Raw genomic sequence first — 8,563 nt, forward strand, 5'->3', positions numbered from 1 at the left:
TATATATACTGTATGTATATATATATATATATATATATATATATATATATATATATATATATATATATATATATATAATATATATATATATATACACAATCAATAATATAATAATACCTATTGTTTCAGTAACTAGAATAATACATTTAAGATGGTATGTAATCCTTTACCAGTGACAGTGTTGAGGAAACAATTGATTGTCTACAAGTATGCAAATTATATATATATATATATATATATATATATATATATATATATATATATATATATATTATATCAAATATTCTTAATATTGATTTTGATTAAATACTCCCTAGTGATCCACTATAAGTAGTTCCCTTATCATATGACAATTTAATTTCTGGCAATGTATTTTTATTTGTTGTGTAAGCGCATGGCTTGGTAGCTAACAGCTGATTTTAAAGCGCATGGCTTGGTAGCTAACAGCTGATATAGAGCTGTGCAATGGCACAGGAAGGGTGAGTTTAGCACCCTTTTGTACACATTTGATCAATAAAACTCCCCTTGATTTTTAGTGATGGTAAATCCTAGCGTTTGTTAAACGCTTGGATTTACCATCACTTTAACTTATACAGAATAAGTTACATTTTATTTTAATAAATTATTGTTTTTGTAATTAATGTAAAAAAATTGCTGCTTATGTAAGGGGCTTCCTTATATAAGTTATTTTCTTGTAATTTAGTATATCTAACTATATATATCCCAATCACTCCTGAATTATTATTTTCCCAACAACCCTGCAAATTGTTAGATTCAATTTAAATGCATACAGCTTTTTTCAAGCAAAACATATTTTTAAATGCTTTAATGAAATGCTGTTCTTTCATATGTCAGAATGTGTTTGAGTACAATGGTCCTTGTACTCTCTGAGATTGGAGAGCCCAGAGAGGGCTGTTGATGAATATGCCCTGCTATAATATGATTCTGGCAGGTGGACAGACATCGCCGGAAATCAACCCGATCGAGTACGATCGGGTTGATTGACACCCTCCTGCTGGCGGCCCATTGGCCGCGAGTCTGCAGGGGGCGGCGTTGCACCAGCAGCTCTTGTGAGCTGCTGGTGCAATGCTGAATATGGAGAGCGTATTGCTCTCCGTATTCAGCGAGGTCTGGCGGACCTGATCCGCACTGTCAGATCAGGTCTGCCAGACCTTGTTAAATAGAGGCCAGAGCATGACATTTTAAGCAACTTTCTAATTTACTCCTATTATAACATTTTCTTCATTCTCTTGGTATCTTTATTTGAAATGCAAGAATGTAAGTTTAGATGCCGGCCCATTTTTGGTGAAAAAAAAATCCACCCACCAATAAAAAGTGCTGTCCAGAGTACTGAACCAAAAAAGCTTAGATGCCTTCTTTTTCAAATAAAGATAGCAAGAGAACGAAGAAAATTGATAATAGGGGTATATTAGAAAGTTGCTTAAAATTGCATGCTTTATCTAAATCACGATAGAAAAAAAATTGGGTTCAGTGTCCCTTTAAGGGCTAGATTATAAGTGGAGCATTAACTGTTGTGCGTGAGTGATAAGGGGTTTATCGCGTCTCTTTGTGCGTGTTTGAAGTAGTTTGTGTATCACAAGTTAAAAGTAAACACGTTCGCTTGAACGCAATTTAATTTAATGTGTGTACAGATTTAGTTATATACTTATATGTGTATATATGTATTTACAGACATAAATGCACATTTAAAAACATAAATACATATTCATTGTTCATGTCGGGTTTAGCGCACTTTGGGGGAATATGTTAATGCGGCTGCGATATCTGAAGTTCAGCTTTTAGTGCACGGATAAGCGCTTGTGCGAAAACGTTTTACTTTCAACTTGTAATACAGCTACCCAACACACGCTAAAAGCTTGCTTCTACTGAATTTATCACTTGAGCGGGAGCACTAATTAGTGTATTATTACACGTACATTCTGCATTTTCTATAAAGCAGGCGAGGAATTTATTTATGTATATAAACTTAATGCTGTGGTACAGTAAATGTACATTTTTTACTACAGACAGGGGTATATCTTGGGTTAGGCCAACTAGGTTTTTAGGGGGACAGCACATTTTGAAGAACAGGTTGGTTTCATGATGCCTTGCAGCTTTCACGCTCTCCAGTGAGAATGAAATGTTTTATAACATATCTAATAAAGAGATAAGGGGATAATCATGTTTGCTTTCCTGTGTGTCTGGCAAGAATGAGTGCTCAGTATGTTTGTCAGAAATATATATGTGGCAAATATAAGCTAAAATGGGTGGATGTGAGGCAGGGGGGTTTGTGAAGATCCAGCAGATTTTTCAATGCCTAGGGCAGCATTAAAGGGACAGTCAAGTCAAAATTAAACTTTCATAATTCAGATAGGGCATGCAATTTTAAACAACTTTTTATTATTAAATTTGCATTGTTCTCTTGGTATTCTTTTTTGAGAGCTCATATGCTAATTTCTAAGCACTTGAAGGTTACATCTTATCTTGAAGGTTACATCTTATCTTATCTCAGTGAATTTTGACAGTTTTTGATATTTAGACAGTGCTAGTTTATGTGTGCCCCATAGATAACATTGTGCTCACTCCTGTGGAGTTATTTATGAGTCAGCACTGATTGGCTAAAATGTAAATCTGTCAAAAGAACTCAAAATTAGGGGGCAGTTTGCAGAGGCTTAGATACAAGGTAATCACAGAGGTAAAACGTGTATTAATATAACTGTGTTGGTTATGCAAAACTGGGGAATGGGTAATAAAGGGATTATCTTTCTTTTTAAACAATAATCATTTTTAAGTATACTGTCACTTTAAACCTAATTACACCCCTAACTGCTGCATAGTATTTTTTGCAGCATTTGAACAGAGTTTGCTTTTGTTCACAATCTAGCAGATTCCATTGTCTGATTGGTTCATATAACCGTAAATGACTTGTCAGGATGAGGGAGTATGGAATAATTAAAGGACACTGAACCCAAATTTTGTCTTTTGTGATTCAGATAGAGCATGCAATTTTAAGCAACTTTCTAATTTACTCCTATTATCACATTTTCTTCATTCTCTTCGTATCTTTATTTGAAATGCAAGAATGTAAGTTTAGTTGCCGGCCCATTTTTGGTGAATATCCTGGGTTGTTCTTGCTGATTGGTGGATAAATTCATCCACCAATGAACATGTGCTTTCCAGGGTTCTGGACCAAACAAATAGCTTAGATGCCTTCTTTTTCAAATAAAGATAGCAAGAAAACGAAGAAAAAAGTATAATAGGAGTAAATTAGAAAGTTGCTTAAAATTGCATGCTCTATCTGAATCACGAAAGAAAAAAAATTGGGTTCAGTGTCCCTTTAACTGATTATTTTACAATATAAATGATAGTTTACCAAGCATCAGATCACTACATTTGCCTTTGTGTAGTTGAAATCATGTAACTTTAATAGGTTGTTCACGGTTCTAAAAAAAATATTCTCAAACACAAGAAAGGTATCAAATGCTACTTTGTCTTTTATTTTGCTATGTAAATATGAGCTAGGGCTCCAAAAGAGCTGATAATATTTGGTATTTTATTCCTTACATTATCCAGACAGATTATTTTTTTTAACCCAAATTATTTTGCATTGTTAATATTTAAATCCATATTAAATCCAGATTAGTGCAGGAGAGATATGACAAGATATTTATGTGAAACAAAAACATCATATTACAGCAGTCGGCTCATCCTGAGAAATCCTTTGTATATCAGGCAGCAGGGTGTTCAGAGGGGTTAAGGAAGGGAACGGCAGAACATAGTGCAAACTTTAACACCATCACCCTCCCCTGTGCCATGCAACATCCATCATTGGAATTAATAACATAGATAAATCCAAAATAAATCAGGATTAGCGTGAACTGCATCTTGGGGTTTAGGAAAATGAACAGGATAAAGAAATTTGCTGCTTAACGCTATCATTGCTGGGTATCAAAATGTGTTAATCCCGCCCCCAGTCAGAAAGAGCTTCATTAAAGAAAGTAAAAATTGTGCAAATGTAAAAAAAAAGAAGCAAAAAAAAAAAGAAGAAGAAAAGAAATAAAAATGTAACAAAACAGTCAAGGAGATGTTGTAATGTGTTCAGCACTTGAAGAGAAAATTCTGCATCACCTCAGATAAGACTTGAGGCACCAGTGATAGAGATATACACTCTCTCTTTAGCTAAGACTCTGGGCAAAAGTCACATGGATTTCTCTCCAGTCTCACTATTTCTTATGCTATTCTCTGCAGTTGATCCACTAAATGTCACTAGTTTCCAAATATTGCAGAAAACTAGCTGCAAAGATTAATATAGGGATACTAGAGGTTGGTTAGAGTGGAATGATAACTTAAAGGGACAGTCTACTTGAAAATGTATATTGTTTAAAAAGATAGATAATCCCTTTATTACCAGTTGCCCAGTTTTACACAGCCAACACTGTTATATTAACCCCTTAATGATCAGCAATATACCGCGCTATTTTAGCAAGCCTTTATTGATGGAGTGTCTTATAGTGTGGGCTTGTCGCTCCCGGCAAGACCCATGCAATCCTATATACCGAGACTATAGAATCTTCTCCCTGTAAGTGTGACAGATAAAACTCAACGACTAAAGTGAGCAAACTCACGTGTGCAACACTGAAACACTTAAGAGGCCATACTCTTGTTAGCGTGACACCGAAAGACTAAACTTCTTTCTTGTTTGTGTGATACTGATATACTAAAAGAGCCACTCCTTTGTTAAGTGACAAAGATAGACTGAATGAACCACACCCTTACTGGCCTGACAATGACACGCCGGAGCATTCCCTTCATTTTGGTGTGATAATACGTTCCTACTCTCGTTGGTCTGAAATTGACAAACTGAAAGAAACAGTTACTGGAGAAGTAAAGAGGGGCACAGCGAGGACCTGTTATTGATATGGCACTGAAAACATATATATTTATTTGTTTTTGTACAATACTAACAGTCTGAGCGATACATTTTCTGATGCTTTATAAATAACCAATAATAATATACCCTCTTGTAAATGTTATAATAATTAAAGGGATAGAATGGTAAAAAATGAAACATGCATGGGTGCATTTCAGTTTGAAATAGAAGCATTTTTGCAATATACCTCCAATAGCAAAAATGCTTCTAGTAAAAGTTATTAGTGTTTTTCTGTGGCATACGCACATATGCTGTGAGGGCCTGTGCACCAGTATTCAGACAACACAATTTTTACAAAGGTCAGTCAGCAGTGGCTTGTATGATACAAATTACATCTTCAGAAGCAATACATACCGCAGACAGCTCTTTAAGCAAGCATAGTGTTTGCATACTGGTGAAGTAGCCCTCACTGCATATGTGCGTATGCCGCTAAAAAACACTAATAACTTTTTTAGAAGCATTTTTGCTAATGGAAGTATATTGCAAAAATGCTTCTATTTCAAATTGAAATGCACCCATGCACATTTCATTGTTTAATTTTCCATCCCTTTGACAAAGGTCTGTTTTTTTTCAGTTGTGCGTTGCTTTTAGAATGATTAGTTGTGAGGGGGGGGGGGGAGAAACTAATCAAACTGAGCGTTCCTTTACTCTCACAAACGGTGGCTGGTGTGTATGAAAAGGAATACATTTGGACACTTGTACAAAAAGAATTACAATAATGTAGAACCAAAAATATATACTAAAATAGCCACTTTATTGAAATAATTCAGTCAGAATAAAGTAAGAGGCTTTGTCATATTGTTGAAGAAAACAGAAAAACTAAACATGATTCTTTCTGATTAGAGACTATGGCCTCTAGTTATCATGGTCTGGCGAACCTGATCCGACACTGCGGATCAGGTCCGCCAGACCTCGCTGAATACGGCGAGCAATACGCTCGCCGTATTCAACATTGCACCAGCAGCTCACAAGAGCTGCTGGTGCAACGCCGCCCCCTGCAGACTTGCGGCCAATCGGCCGCCAGCAGGGGGGTGTCAATCAGCCCGATTGTACTCGATCAAGTTTATTTGCGGCGATGTCTGTCCGCCTGCTCAGAGCAGACGGACAGTTTATGGAGCAGCGGTCTTTGTGAACGCTGCTTCATAACTGCTGTTTCTGGCGAGCCTGCAGGCTCGCCAGAAACACGGGGCATCAAGCTCCATATGGAGCTTGATACATATGCCCCTATGGGGCCGATTTATTAAATGTCAGAAGAACATGATTGGCTGTAGCGTATCATGTCCGCCCAACATCGCTAAATGCATTTATTATTGCACAAGCATTTCTGAGGCAGATGGAAACGGATATGATTGGGATGATTGACACCCCCTGCTAGCGGCCGTTTGGCCGCAAATGTGTAGGGGGCGGCAATCATCCCAATAGTGCAGAATTATATAACATTATTTTTAAGGTTTACTGTCCCTTTAATTGAAGATATTTGTTGTTTGTCATTAAAGTTTTTTTTCTGTAATAAATAGTTGGACAAAGCATGAAGGTGCAGAATGCTGTATTGTGCTGAAGACATATGGGAGGATATGTAATGTTTTGTATAAATGCACCACATCTATTACTAGGCTAGTAAAAGGCAGTGATAAAATCCTGCAAGAAGTATCTGATTGATATGTCCAAGCATTCCCAAAAATAAACTGTCATAGATTATTAAACACATAAAATTACTCTTAGCAGTATATAAATAGGTTCGTTTATAGACAGCAACTATTTCAAGAATCAAATTTAAATATTTCAGTTGCTTGGCAATATTAAGAAACAAATAGCAAAATGCATATATATATAATATATAATCCAGACTTTTTTTATTAATGTTTTTTAAAAATATAATTAATAAAAATTACTATTTTTCCCCGCTTGTAAGTCACAATCTTCTCTGCCGTTGTCTCTGTTTTGAGTTCTAAAATGCAAATGCTAGTCTATATTTATTTAAATCAACTATTACCTTACTGATTAAAGTACTGTACTATTATTCTGATGGTACTATGTATACAAAGGTATTAAAAGGATAATTAACTAACTTTTGGTTACATAAATAAGCTGTTTGACACATGCAGAAGAATCCCTCATTTGTTGTGAGAGACTGAGAAAGGCATTAAAGGTACAGTAAACGTTCATGGTTTAGAAAGACCATACAATTTTAATTAACTTTCCAATTGATTTCAGTTATCAAATTGGCGTTATTCTCTGGCTATCCTTTGTTGAAGAGCATACCTAGTTATTTTCATGGGAGCTCAGCGTAGTGTGTGCATGTGTCTTTAGTGCTCTATGGCATCAGTGTTTGTAGTAATGTAGTTGCTCCCAATGAATCTGCCTAGGTTAACTCTTTAGCAAAGGATATCAAGAGAATGAAGCAAATTTGATAGCAGAAGTTGTTCAAAATTGCACACTATGGGGTATATTTATTAAGCAGCGGATGCTGCAATCTACACCCGAAGTTTCAGGTCTGCCTAAACCTTAAGAAGCAGCGGTCCTTAACTCATCCGCCACCTGAGATACGATCGGGATGATTGACACCCCCTGCTAGTGACCGATTGGCCGCGAATATGTAAGGGGTGGCAGTTAAATGCTGAGAGCGATATCGGGCGGACATGATCCACTACAGCGGATCATGTCCACCCAACATTTAATAAATCTACCCCTATGACTGAATGATATTTTAATTGTTAACTTTACTGTCCCTTTAAGTCTGACAGCTGTCTCTGCTTTTGTGGGGTTTTTAAGACTACAAGTGCTTTTTCTGAACCAGGGTTATCAAACCTAGAGAACCTTCTTAGTGATTGTGAGAGACTGTCAGACTGAGAGAATCTCCATGATTCTGTGGTAAAATGAACTTCATTTTGATGTAATATTTGCAAATCCTCAGTAATGTCTTGATAGCTCTAGAAATGTGATATGACAACATGGCAGTCATTTTTCTTGGTGACTTTTCATATTATGTAGAGCAGCCTATTCCTTGTGCAACAGCAGTTGAGTGATTAATACAAGACACTACAGTAAAATAAGCAGTTATGTCACTAATGAGGCTAACGCTCAGCAGACTTTTGTTTAAAACGTTTGCACATTATTTTGTTATATTCTCCATATGGATTCAAAAGAAAAAAAAAAAAGAAGGGAAAAGGAGCCGCCCTCTGTCACCAGCCCACATATTTAATCCATGTGCTTATGTCAAACTTAATTATGCCACATTTGAAAAAAATATATAACAACTATGTCCTCTGAGAGAAGAAATAAAAGAGCTAATATGTGTAATTCTCAAGTCGTGTTCACTGCAGAAAACAGAAAAACTCACCCTCAGTCCCTGACAAGCAGTAAAACTCCGCTGAGCAAGGGACAGATTTCTGCAATAAGTCACTGTAACAAAAACAACTTACACAAATGTTTCTGAAAAGGAATTATTGTAGAACAGGACTTACTGGCTTCATATTCAAATCGCCTTCAAACTTATTTTCATTTTGATTTGTCAAAATCTGACCTCATCCTGCAAAGGGAGTATTCACTTTAGTTTTAGAAATAATACAGATAAATCAAACAGAATAAAGGGACAGTAAACACCTTGTTATTACATTTCTATTACTATAGAAT

General features: G+C 36.0%; 1 protein-coding gene across 1 annotated transcript in view; it reads right to left on the reverse strand.

Moving 5' to 3' along the window:
- ZFHX3 (zinc finger homeobox 3) overlaps window positions 1-8,300 on the reverse strand; it is a 285,532-nt gene extending 277,232 nt beyond the window's left edge. The window contains exon 1 of the mRNA XM_053699463.1: window positions 8,271-8,300. The gene's annotated coding sequence lies outside the window, so the exon portion shown is untranslated. The remainder of the gene's footprint in view (window positions 1-8,270) is intronic.
- Window positions 8,301-8,563: the final 263 nt, after the last annotated feature.

Source organism: Bombina bombina, chromosome 1, assembly GCF_027579735.1.
Source record: "Bombina bombina isolate aBomBom1 chromosome 1, aBomBom1.pri, whole genome shotgun sequence".
Taxonomy (NCBI): domain Eukaryota; kingdom Metazoa; phylum Chordata; class Amphibia; order Anura; family Bombinatoridae; genus Bombina; species Bombina bombina.